This window comes from Ooceraea biroi, chromosome 13, assembly GCF_003672135.1.
Source record: "Ooceraea biroi isolate clonal line C1 chromosome 13, Obir_v5.4, whole genome shotgun sequence".
Lineage (NCBI taxonomy): Eukaryota > Metazoa > Arthropoda > Insecta > Hymenoptera > Formicidae > Ooceraea > Ooceraea biroi.
This window is the reverse complement of record NC_039518.1, coordinates 6,030,425-6,044,178: the sequence shown is the minus strand read 5'-3', so window position 1 is coordinate 6,044,178 and position 13,754 is coordinate 6,030,425. Positions and strand designations below refer to the sequence as shown.

General features: G+C 41.5%; 1 pseudogene; it reads right to left on the bottom strand.

Annotated features, from left to right (window-relative positions):
- Positions 1-13,149: 13,149 nt before the first annotated feature.
- On the bottom strand, positions 13,150-13,445 carry LOC113563180 (annotated as a pseudogene).
- Positions 13,446-13,754: the final 309 nt, after the last annotated feature.

Sequence of the window (13,754 nt, the reverse complement as noted above, 5' to 3'; positions counted from 1 at the left end):
TATATTATGAGCTCCTACCACACAACCAAACGATAAATGCAGATAAGTACTGCTCGCAACTGGACGAATTAAAGACAGCGATTCAGGAAAAACGTCCAGAATTAGCTAATAGGAAGGGCGTCGTGTTCCATCAGGACAATGCCAGACCTCATGTTTCTTTGACTACCCGACAAAAATTGTTGGAGTTTGGCTGGGATGTGCCACCTCACCCACCGTATTCACCAGACATTGCACCTTCAGACTTTCACTTATTTAGGTCTGTGCAAAATTCTCTTAGCGGCAAGAACTTCAACTCTTTGATCGACATAAAAAACCACCTTGAGGAGTTTTTCGCCGAGAAACCTAAGAAGTTCTGGGAGAATGGAATCTTCCAGTTGCGTGAAAGATGGACAAAGGTTGTGAAACAAAACGGTGCATACATAAGTCAATAAATATTTATCGACATAAAAAAATGTTGCCTTTGAATTTTCCTTCAAAATCGGCACGAACTTTCCGGACGACCCAATAATTTCGGAGTTCCGTAGACGTCAAATCGTCACACCGTAGCGGAATGTCGCCGTCGCGTCAGACATCTGCCGCGGCAATTGGCGTGTCGCACCATAAATGCCAAGGTGGTGCATCGCGCTGGCAAGAAAAGCGCGATCCTGCGTCGCCGCGCTCGCGGAGCGGGCTTTTTCGTCAAATGGGTGTGCGATCGTTTGTCGTGTCGAAATCTCTCCCGAAGAATCCCGGTCGACCTTCGTGCCGTCGGTTTCCCGCGAATCGCTCTTAAGCGCTATCTCCTCTCACGGTTTCTTTGCTACCGACTTAATTGCTTTATCCTTCCTCCCATATGGCTTCGCATTAATTGCTGCGCTTAACGCGCGTCTCCTTCGCGAGTAACGATCTCGCGAATTACGGTACGTTCGAAATCATCATCATCATCATCCTCGCGGATAAACGCGGCATGAAAAACGCGATTGAAAATTATTTATGAAAGCGTCTTGTCGTTTTAATGCGACGCATCCTGATTTAAGCGGCAGGATAACGCACGCTCGAGGCGGAGAATGAATTCTGGGGTTTATAAAGGGCATGCAGAGGAATCGCCATTATGTTAAGCGCCTTATTCCGAAGGTAGGCCCTCGGGGGCATAGGGCAGCGCGGTACCCCGCGGGGTACCGCAAATAAATTTCGCAAGCCTATAAATAATTAATAGATTCGTTACGTGGGCGTGTGTAAATCATCCGACCGACGCGAGATTCGCTCGCCTCGACTGCGCTTCGCCGCCCCGCTGTGCTCGCCGGGAACAAATCATCGATTTTCGGCAGTAAAAGCTCGCTTTTTGAAGGGGTCTAATAAAAACGAGCATTGGGCGCGTCGGCCGGTTCCAACTAAACGTTCTGGGAAAGGCGATGCTAATTTTAGAAGAGTGTCGTAAGCGGTTACAAGACTGCTCTCACGCATGTAACAAAACTCTACTGTTATTCTTATCTATTTACAGTGACCGGCATAATAAACTGACCATCCTAATATGTCCATAGAACTTTCCTGAAAACTAATGTTTTTAATGGGAAATTATGGAACTATTGAGCTTTATTAAAAGGTTATTATCACACTAAAGATTTGTGAAAAGAATCGAGACAGAATTTGGCTGTAACAAAAACTTAAAACTTTATTCTACCAAAACAAGCATTTTCATGTATGACAAAAAAAAGTGACCATTTTATAGATCTTAATATACAGGGTGTCCCGGGTTTTAACCGACAAACCGCGGGAGCATATTCTACTAGTGGAAATAAGAAAAAATTCTTATATCGAGTTTGCTTAGAAATGCTTTATTACAAAGTTATAAACCAATATTGAAAAGAAATATGAGATAAGTAACAACGGAACATAGTGTAGAATTTGGAAGGTCGAAGATGTTTATGTCATGTGTATTCACATGTATTCATGTTCACTATGTTGAAACGATTCAGTATGATTGCTACTTTCACAACAGTAGCCGTTAGATTTCAATCGTCGTGTCAACTAGCAATTACTATCAAAATGCCAAAAGTGTTTTCAAATGAGGAATACACTGATATTCATTTCGTGTACGGATTCTGTGACGGAAATGCACGAGCTGCCGTACGAGAGTATCAACGTAGATTTCCTAACAGGAGAGTACCAGATAGTTTTGTGTTTAGTAATACCCATTTGCAATTACGTAATTTGGGTTCATTTCGACCTATGAATGAACATGATGATGTTCGTTCAGCTCTAAGACACCGACGACGCTCGGAAAGAATCTTAAATCTTTTTGATAATACTCCTACACAAAGTGTTCGACGTGCTTCAGCTCAACTGCAGATATCACGAAACACTATTTCGAGAACATTGCGTGCTGATGACAGATTCGCATATCATTACACACCTGTACAAGAATGACTTCCAATCGATTATCAGAAACGAGTCGAATTTTGTAACTGGTATGTAAATGCAGTAGAAAGGGACAATCTTTTCTCATCAATGATATTATGGACAGATGAAGCGATCTGTACAAGACGAGGCATATTCAATTCTCATAATAGCCATGTATGGGCTCATAATAATCCACATACTACCAGACGAAGAAACTTTCAACACGAATTTCGATGTAATGTTTGGATGGGTATGCTTCATGACCGGCTTATTGGTCCGTTCTTTTTACCTGACCGATTGAACGGAGAATCTTTTCGAAGATTCCTATCAAACGATTTACCAATTTTGATGGAAAATGTGCCACTGCAGTTTCGCCAAAACAGCTGGATACAGTTAGACGGTTGTCCATCGCACTATGCTAGACAAGTTAGAAACTGGTTAGACGAACATTGTGCTCATAGGTGGATTGATCGAGGAGGACCGGTTTTCTGGCCTCCAAGATCGCCCGATTTAACGCCTCTTGATTTTTATTTATGGGGAACTTTAAAAACTAAAGTTTACAGTACAGAAGTAATCTCGCTTGAAGATTTAAAGCAACGAATTACTAATTCAGTTACTGAGATGCAACAAAATTTTCAGGAATGTCGTACTGTAACAAATTCTGTACTACGTCGATGTCTAGCTTGTATCGACGTGCAAGGACAACATTTTGAAATGCGTCACTAAATCATTGTGTACATAATTTTTATTTTTGTGAAAAAATTCGTTGTTATTTATCTCATATTTCTTTTCAATATTGGTTTATAACTTTGTAATAAAGCATTCCTAAGCAAACTCGATATAAGAATTTTTTCTTATTTCCACTAGTAGAATATGCTCCCGCAGTCTGTCGGTTAAAACCCGGGACACCCTGTATATATATACATAATGATTAATTAATATAAATATTATAAACCAATATTGAAAAGAAATATGAGATAAGTAACAACGGAACATAGTGTAGAATTTGGAAGGTCGAAGATGTTACGTTATGTGTATTCACATGTATTCATGTTCACTATGTTGAAACGATTCAGTATGATTGTTACTTTCACAACAGTAGCTGTTAGATTTCAATCGTCGTGTGAACTAGCAATTACTATCAGAATGCCAAAAGTGTTTTGAAATGAGGAATACGCTGATATTCATTTCGTGTACGGATTCTGTGACGGAAATGCACGAGCTGCCGTACGAGAGTATCAACGTAGATTTCCTAACAGGAGAGTACCAGATAGTTCTGTGTTTAGTAATACCCATTTGCAATTACGTAATTTGGGTTCATTTCGACCTATGAATGAATATGATGATGTTCGTTCAGCTCTAAGACACCGACGACGCTCGGAAAGAATCTTAAATCTTTTTGATAATACTCCTACACAAAGTGTTCGACGTGCTTCAGCTCAACTGCAGATATCACGAAACACTATTTCGAGAACATTGCGTGCTGATGACAGATTCGCATATCATTACACACCTGTACAAGAATGACTTCCAATCGATTATCAGAAACGAGTCGAATTTTGTAACTGGTATGTGAATGCAGTAGAAAGGGACAATCTTTTCTCATCAATGATATTATGGACAGATGAAGCGATCTGTACAAGACGAGGCATATTCAATTCTCATAATAGCCATGTATGGGCTCATAATAATCCACATACTACCAGACGAAGAAACTTTCAACACGAATTTCGATGTAATGTTTGGATGGGTATGCTTCATGACCGGCTTATTGGTCCGTTCTTTTTACCTGACCGATTGAACGGAGAATCTTTTCGAAGATTCCTATCAAACGATTTACCAATTTTGATGGAAAATGTGCCACTGCAGTTTCGCCAAAACAGCTGGATACAGTTAGACGGTTGTCCATCGCACTATGCTAGACAAGTTAGAAACTGGTTAGATGAACATTACGCTCATAGGTGGATTGGTCAAGGAGGACCGGTTTTCTGGCCTCCAAGATCGCCCGATTTAACGCCTCTTGATTTTTATTTATGGGGAACTTTAAAAAATAAAGTTTACAGTACAGAAGTAATCTCGCTTGAAGATTTAAAGCAACGAATTACTAATTCAGTTACTGAGATGCAACAAAATTTTCAGGAATCTCGTACTGTAACAAATTCTGTACTACGTCGATGTCTAGCTTGTATCGACGTGCAAGGACAACATTTTGAAATGCGTCACTAAATCATTGCGTACATAATTTTTATTTTTGTGAAAAAATCCGTTGTTACTTATCTCATATTTCTTTCCAATATTGGTTTATAACTTTGTAATAAAGCATTCCTAAGCAAACTCGATATAAGAATTTTTTCTTATTTCCACTAGTAGAATATGCTCCCGCAGTTTGTCGGTTAAAACCCGGGACACCCTGTATATTAAAAAAAACAAAATTAGTATTTGGTATGGCCTCTTTTGGCTTTAATAACTGCCGTCAACCGTCTGGGCATACTTTCGGCCAGATTATGCAGATAATTGGGATCACGATTTTGCCACGTTCGTTGCAGCGCATCGAAGTAATTATTTTGATTTGTAACTTCGGTTTTGTCCACTTTTTCATCCAAAATCGACCATAAATTTTCTATCGGATTCAAGTCTGGGGATTGCGGAGGCCAATCAAGTACTTTTAGTCGGTTGGATTTTAAAAACGTCTTCGTTTTTTTGGCGGTATACTTGGAATCGTTGTCTTGTAAAATAAAATTGTCTTCCAAGCCTAATTGGATCAACGACACTTCAAAATTTTCACGTAAAATATCAATGTAAACATCAGCAGTCATGATGCCATTGATTTTTACTAGTTGACCCGCTCCTTCCCGAGAAAAACAGCCCCAGACCATGAAGATCCAAGAAGCTCGAACTTACTTTCGTCTGTCCACAGAACTCGTTTCCAGAAGTCCATGGGTTGATTTGCATATTTTATTGCAAATTCAAGTCGCTTCTTTTTATTCTTTTTATTAATTAACGGACGCTTACGTGCAAAACGGCTGTGTAAATCTGCTTCCCGCAATCTTCTGCGCACTGTTCGGTCAGAAATAGTTAGGTTAAGTGATTCACGAAGATTCCTGACAGTTGTTTTCGGATCTTTCTTCACCATTCGTATGATATTTGCATCATCACGCCAAGTTGTACTTCGCGTTCTTCCTCTTCCAGGTTGATCGGCTACTGTTCCAGTGGTTAAAACTTTTTGATGAAGTTTCTGGACAGCGCTTTTACTGACTTCATATTTTTCGGCGACCTTTCGCTGCGAAACACCGCGTTTACAATCATTAATAATCAAGTTTCGGACTGAATAAGAAATTTGTCGACCAGTCATATTCACTGTCTTTCTACAGACTGCGTTGTCTTTAAAAACAAGTAAACAAGGAACCGCTAGTCACATGTCGCTACAAAAACATCCTTGGTTTACATTTGAGACGTGATACGCAACGGAACTCAACGAAGACACTACAAATTCTAAAGCGGTCACTTTTATTTGTCATGCATGAAAATGCTTGTTTTAGTAAAATAATGTTATAAATCTTTGTTACAGCAAACTTTCTCTCTTGATTCTTTTTACAAATCATTAGTGTGATAGTAAACTTTCAAAAAAGCTCAATAGTACCATACTTTCTATTAAAAATATTAATTTTCAGGAAATTTCTATAGACATACGAGATGGTCACTTTATTATGCCGGTCACTGTATATACGCTTCTTAAGAATTGATTGAAAATTGTTCCGAGATAATATGGAAATCGTTAACTTAGGGGTGTGCGCTTGGCTAATATAGAAATCATCTTAAAAACATTAATTTCTAGTTTCTAACGTGCACTTTGAGATCGAAAGAGATGCGCCCTTTGTGCGGAGTAAGCGAATGCCACGAGTCGTTGATGAACGCTCGGGGAACCTCCCCCTCGCAAATAAAGAATCGTAGAATCCACAGGAGCGTCCCCTTGTCTTGTGCGGGAGAAGCAGGTGCATGTATCCCTTGCGGGGCCACGTAATTTGCCCTCGACCTACTGCACGTTCTCGCAGGTCAGATCTCTCTCTCGCGGTGAAATAGTGGCATAATAGAAGTCTCGAGGGTCTTCCCTCCCCCTCCTCCGCCGACCCCTGCGTTCGGAACCACGGTTTTCAGATTCGAGACCTATCATTATCCGGCGCGAACCGGAAGCCCGCTGCCCGAGGGGCCATCCCGGCGGGTGTCGAGATTCCAGGATCGTCGCGGTGACTTACAAGGACTCGGCTGGATCAATGGGATAATTCGGGAATGGCGGAAGCAGTAGATAAGGACGTCACGTTTTCAATGTCTGGTCTCCGACGTATAATGAGCAAATTAGCGCTGTTGGTGGCATCGAATTGGTTCGCGGCCAATTTGCCGCTCAACAGTCTCTTCCTTCATCTCTCCCTTTGTACTCGTTGATCCATTGTTCGCCCTGGACTCGGATCCAGATGTTGCCAAGGATATATTGGGTTGGCCAAAAAGTAATTGCGTTTTTTCCAATAGACGAACATACATGTCTTGAAATGTAACTAACTTCGTTCTAAACCGCAAATTCATTATGTAGGTTAACAACTCACAGTTCAAGCTTGTTTTACAAAAAGAAAGTACACGATTTCGTTAACAATTGTTTGTTTGCCGTCGATTTCAAAATGGAAAATCAAAAAGAACATTTTCGTCATATTTCGTTTTATTACTTCCGAAAAGGGAAAAACGCTGTGCAAGCTCATACAAAGTTACGTGATGTATATGGCGAAGATGCTTTAAAGCTGCGGCAGTGTCAAAATTGGTTTACTAAATTTCGATCTGCAGATTTTAATGTGAAAGATGCACCACGCTCAGGAAGGCCAATCGAAATTGATGATGACAAAATAAAGGCACCGATCGATTCCAATCGGCGTTTAACGACACGAGAGATTGCTGAGAATCTTAACATATCGAAATCGAGTGTTGAAAACCATTCAAAACGACTTGGATACATTAGTAAGCTCGATATTTGGGTACGACATGAGCTCAAAGAAATTCATCTCACTGAGCGTATTGACATCTGCGATTCTCTTTTGAAACGTGAGGAAAATGATCGATTTTTGAAACGGATGATAACAGGCGACGAAAAATCGATCGTCTACAACAACGTCAAACGAAAAAGATCGTGATGAACCTGCTCGAAGCACTTGAAAAGCAGATATTCACCAAAGAAAGATTATGCTGTCAGTCTGATGGGACTTTAAGGTATTGTGTATTTTGAGCTGCTTGCAAGGAATCAAACCATTAATTCAGACGTATACTGTCGTCAACTGGATAAATCAAACGATGCCATCAAACAGAAACGTCGAGAATTGGTGAATCGCAAAGGTGTTGTGTTTCACCATGATAACGCTAGACCACGTACAAGTTTGGTCACTCGTGAAAAATTGTTGCAGCTTGGATGGGATGTGTTACCACATCCACCATATTCGCCACACCTGGCACCATCAGATTACCATTCGTTTCGTTCTTTGCAAAACGCCTTGAATGGTAAAACCTTTACTGCTGATGAGGATATGAAATCGTTGTTGGAATTGTTTTTTGCTGAAAAAGATAAGAACTTTTTTGAGCGCGGAATCATGAAGTTGCCTGAAAAATGGCAAAAGATAATCAAACAAAATGAACAATATATTGTTTCATAAAGTTTTTGCTTCCCATGAAAAATTCGCCTTTTATTTATATAAAAAAAAACGCAATTACTTTTTGGCCAACCCAATATATGGCGAAGATGCTTTAAAACTGCGGCAGTGTCAAAATTGGTTTACTAAATTTCGATCTGGAGATTTTAATGTGAAAGATGCACCACGCTCAGGAAGGCCAATCGAAATTGATGATGACAAAATAATGGCACCGATCGATTCCAATCGGCGTTTAACGACACGAGAGATTGCTGAGAATCTTAACATATCGAAATCGAGTGTTGAAACCCATTCAAAACGACTTGGATACATTAGTAAGCTCGATATTTGGGTACGACATGAGCTCAAAGAAATTCATCTCACTGAGCGTATTGACATCTGCGATTCTCTTTTGAAACGTGAGGAAAATGATCGATTTTTGAAACGGATGATAGCAGGCGACGAAAAATCGATCGTCTACAACGTCAAACGAAAAAGATCGTGATGAACCTGCTGAAAGCACTTGAAAAGCAGATATTCACCAAAGAAAGATTATGCTGTCAGTCTGATGGGACTTTAAGGTATTGTGTATTTTGAGCTGCTTGCAAGGAATCAAACCATTAATTCAGACGTGTACTGTCGTCAACTGGATAAATTAAACGATGCCATCAAACAGAAACGTCGAGTATTGGTGAATCGCAAAGGTGTTGTGTTTCACCATGATAACGCTAGACCACGCACAAGTTTGGTCACTCGTGAAAAATTGTTGCAGCTTGGATGGGATGTGTTACCACATCCACCATATTCGCCAGACCTGGCACCATCAGATTACCATTCGTTTCGTTCTTTGCAAAACGCCTTGAATGGTAAAACCTTTACTGCTGATGAGGATATGAAATCGTTGTTGGAATTGTTTTTGCTGAAAAAGATAAGAACTGTTTGGAGCGCGGAATTATGAAGTTGCCTGAAAAATGGCAAAAGATAATGAAACAAAATGGACAATATATTGTTTTATAAAGTTTTTGTTTCCCATGAAAAATTCGCCTTTTATTTATATAAAAAAAAACGCAATTACTTTTTGGCCAACCCAATATATGGCGAAGATGCTTTAAAACTGCGGCAGTGTCAAAATTGGTTTACTAAATTTCGATCTGGAGATTTTAATGTGAAAGATGCACCACGCTCAGGAAGGCCAATTGAAATTGATGATGACAAAATAATGGCACCGATCGATTCCAATCGGCGTTTAACGACACGAGAGATTGCTGAGAATCTTAACATATCGAAATCGAGTGTTGAAAACCATTCAAAACGACTTGGATACATTAGTAAGCTCGATATTTGGGTACGACATGAGCTCAAAGAAATTCATCTCACTGAGCGTATTGACATCTGCGATTCTCTTTTGAAACGTGAGGAAAATGATCGATTTTTGAAACGGATGATAACAGGCGACGAAAAATCGATCGTCTACAACGTCAAACGAAAAAGATCGTGATGAACCTGCTGAAAGCACTTGAAAAGCAGATATTCACCAAAGAAAGATTATGCTGTCAGTCTGATGGGACTTTAAGGTATTGTGTATTTTGAGCTGCTTGCAAGGAATCAAACCATTAATTCAGACGTGTACTGTCGTCAACTGGATAAATTAAACGATGCCATCAAACAGAAACGTCGAGAATTGGTGAATCGCAAAGGTGTTGTGTTTCACCATGATAACGCTAGACCACGTACAAGTTTGGTCACTCGTGAAAAATTGTTGCAGCTTGGATGGGATGTGTTACCACATCCACCATATTCGCCAGACCTGGCACCATCAGATTACCATTCGTTTCGTTCTTTGCAAAACACCTTGAATGGTAAAACCTTTACTGCTGATGAGGATATCAAATCGTTGTTGGAATTGTTTTTGCTGAAAAAGATAAGAACTGTTTTGAGCGCGGAATCATGAAGTTGCCTGAAAAATGGCAAAAGATAATCAAACAAAATGAACAATATATTGTTTAATAAAGTTTTTGCTTCCCATGAAAAATTCGCCTTTTATTTATATAAAAGAACGCAATTACTTTTGGCCAACCCAATAATACGTTAGCGATCGCTGGAATTTTATCGCGATCGGTGAAAGTGAAAATCCAGCTTATCCGATCTGTCCGTCATCTCTGCAGAATCTTAATTAGATTTTACTTCATCACTACGTGTCTTAAGCTTTTTTTTAAATTTAATTCTAGATAATGCTGTTCTTTTTTTTTTTGTCGCGTCAAAATTTTTGTCATGAATAGATTTTTGCGCAAACCTTGCCTGAACAGAGAAGAACGCCGGTCACACCTTCCGTGTGGAACGCGACATCTGGACAACGTGAGGAAGATCCCGAGCCTCCTGCGGCATCTTTCGTCGGCGAGGTTGAAAGTCCATTTCGCAAATTGGCACCACACCCTTCGCTATCCTTGCTATACTCTATGATGACCTCACGCCTGATTCCGTTAATTATTTTCAGGCCGCAAACACCTTTGCGTTGCGTCGAGATTTCATGGGGACATATGGCGTCCGAGTCACGCAGTCCAGTCATTCCGGCTAATCTGGCCGAAACTTTGCCCAAACTCCACCCCTTTACCGAAAAAGGGACGCGGAATCGGCGCGCAGAGGCCTTCGACGGATTCGACACGCGCGTAGCAGCCGCTAATTATCGGTGCAGGTCGCTTTTTGCCTTTTTCCGTTGGAGCTACGTTAATGAGAGGCCACGGTCAACTGGAAATAAACTAATTGGAGAAAGGCGCCTTCTAATCATTGTGTCTAACGGCGAGCTGGCACCGTAGGTGACGACCGAACGCCTCCGACGGGGCAGAGGGGACAACAAACGCGCGCTACGAGCAATTAGTCTTTGTAGGTGCTGCGGTAATTACGGTTTCCCATGTGTCGTGGTTTCTCTCGCCCCATATGCACCTGCAACAAGCGACAGAAATACAACGTGTTTCCCATTACAGCCGACTAATGAGACTTTAATAGAAATTTCCATGAGATCGTTCGCGTCGTTGCGACGCGTTTAGAAATCTTCATGGTGGATTCTAAACTCGACAAAAATACCGTGTAACGCTGCGCGCTGAGGTAACGATAAATCCCGTAGGTTTCGATGTCAGTTCTCAAGGTGGTTTTTGCGCGAAATCCCATAGAGTTCACGAGATCAGGTTCCGGCAAATCGGCTGAGTGGCGGCCGACTCTCGAAAGGATTCCAGCCGTTGTTAAAACGATAGACCCATCTCCGACCGGCCTGCTCGGCATTGTCCTGAATTGTCCGACGAACGGACGGCGGCGCACTCGGTACGTGAATTAGAGCAAATCCTTTCTGCGAATGCCCGCTCTAATTCGGCGCGAGGGGCTGCAATGAGGACGCCCAGCGGGGTGCCATTCACCGGCATCGGCGCAAGGAAACGGGTTCGAAATCAGTCGCGGAGATTATCTCGGACTCGCCGCTGCCACCGGAAACGCGGCCCGTGGCCGGCCACGTATTTTGTCAGCGCGACAATGCTTCTGTCACAATATGTGCGCGCGCGTCAAAGGACACCGAGCGAGTCCCGCCTGCACTCAGCCATCGTGTTCCACAATGCTCTCGTGCGTTTGCACGCACGTGAGCTCGTTCGCTCTCTGCGAAATTGAATTCGTCTGCGCGTAAGGTGATATCGGCTCGCCAATGAAATTTGCCGAATCAGCCGATTGAACGATAAAAATGGAACGACGAGTACCTCATCGATGTCTGGTCCGCGAGATCTTCGCGTTCGCAAGATCGTCAAAGTTCTACGAAATCACGCCGGGTCTCGAGCGCCCGAAAAAGAAGCTAAAAATATCGAATTGAAAATCAAATAAGAAGCGCGGTCTAATCTTCCACCTTGAAATCGCGCTGCCGCAATCTCATTTTTAATCAAGCCCCGATCGCGCTCCTCGCAGATAGAGAACCTCCTCCGCGCCGTATATCGAACGGCAGATGATCCCTTTCGTTCCTCGATAGAGGCCTATTGTATCCCAAATTGGCTTTTTATGCCGGTTGAATATAACATCAAGGCTGTTTGTGCGATATTTTTTCCGGCGCTCGGTAACACGGTAGCTTGTCCGCGCGGTTCGAAGAGGAGGAGAAGATTCGATCGGGGGATGCAGATTGCTTTACGCGCGTCGCAATCATGCCGGCGTCTCCGATCGACTATTCGATAAACTAAATTACGACGTTTTGCCGTAATGAGCGGCGAACTCGATTAACAGGCGCCACTCGCCGTATAAAATCTCGATTTAACGCGCGCGTCATTTTTTCCCGCGGGGAAGTTCTTGCGGAGTTTCACAATTTTTTTTTCTAAATTCTCTTTTTATTCTAATGACTTCTTACAATATGTTATTTTGTGTTATGTTGTTTTTTTTATTATTTTATTTGCGAACCTCACTATTTCACCCGAGACATGCGTATAATTTATTAAGAATTTATTTTGAAATGCTTCATACTGTGCGTTTACATTTACTTTAGCTCAATATTATTGGGTCGTCCGGAAAGTTCGTGCCGATTTTGAAGGAAAATTCAAAGGCAACATTTTTTTATGTCGATAAATATTTATTGACTTATGTATGCACCGTTTTGTTTCACAACCTTTGTCCATCTTTCACGCAACTGGAAGATTCCATTCTCCCAGAACTTCTTAGGTTTCTCGGCGAAAAACTCCTCAAGGTGGTTTTTTATGTCGATCAAAGAGTTGAAGTTCTTGCCGCTAAGAGAATTTTGCACAGACCTAAATAAGTGAAAGTCTGAAGGTGCAATGTCTGGTGAATACGGTGGGTGAGGTGGCACATCCCAGCCAAACTCCAACAATTTTTGTCGGGTAGTCAAAGAAACATGAGGTCTGGCATTGTCCTGATGGAACACGACGCCCTTCCTATTGGCTAATTCTGGACGTTTTTCCTGAATCGCTGTCTTTAATTCGTCCAGTTGCGAGCAGTACTTATCTGCATTTATCGTTTGGTTGTGTGGTAGGAGCTCATAATATAGGATTCCTTTCCAATCCCACCAGACACAGAGCATGACTCTTTTTGGATGAAGGCCGGCTTTCGGAGTGGTTAATGCTGGTTCATTTCGCTTATCCCAGGATCTTTTTCGTTCTACATTGTTGTAAATGATCCATTTTTCGTCACCCGTCACTAATTGCTTCAAAAATGGTACGTTTTCGTTGCGCTTGTACAGCGAGTCGCAGATGGAAATGCGATCCATTAAATTTTTTCGGTCAAATTATGCGGAACCCATACATCATAACGACTTACGTAACCAAGCTTCACTACATGATCGTGGACAGTGGTTTTCGATATTTTCAGTATCTCTGCTAATTCACGTGTCGTGTAGCGCGGGTTATTCTCGATCAGTGTCTTGATTTGGTCATCATCAGTAGTAGAGGGTCTGCCCGAGCGTTCTTGGTCTTTAAGGTTAAAATCACCAGCTCTAAACTTAGCGAACCACTTACGTACGGTTCTTTCGGCTAAAGCGCCTTCTCCGTAAACAGAACATATCGAATTTGTTGCTTGTGAGGCATTTTTGCCTTTCCGGTAATAGAAAAGCATCAAGTGTCTAAAATGTTCTTTGTTTTCTTCCATCTTCAAAAGAGTACAAAACTGACACGAATCAATTTATCTGAAACAACTTTTTTCCTAAAGATGCGTTGAAATGTCACCTTTAAGCATATGTATATA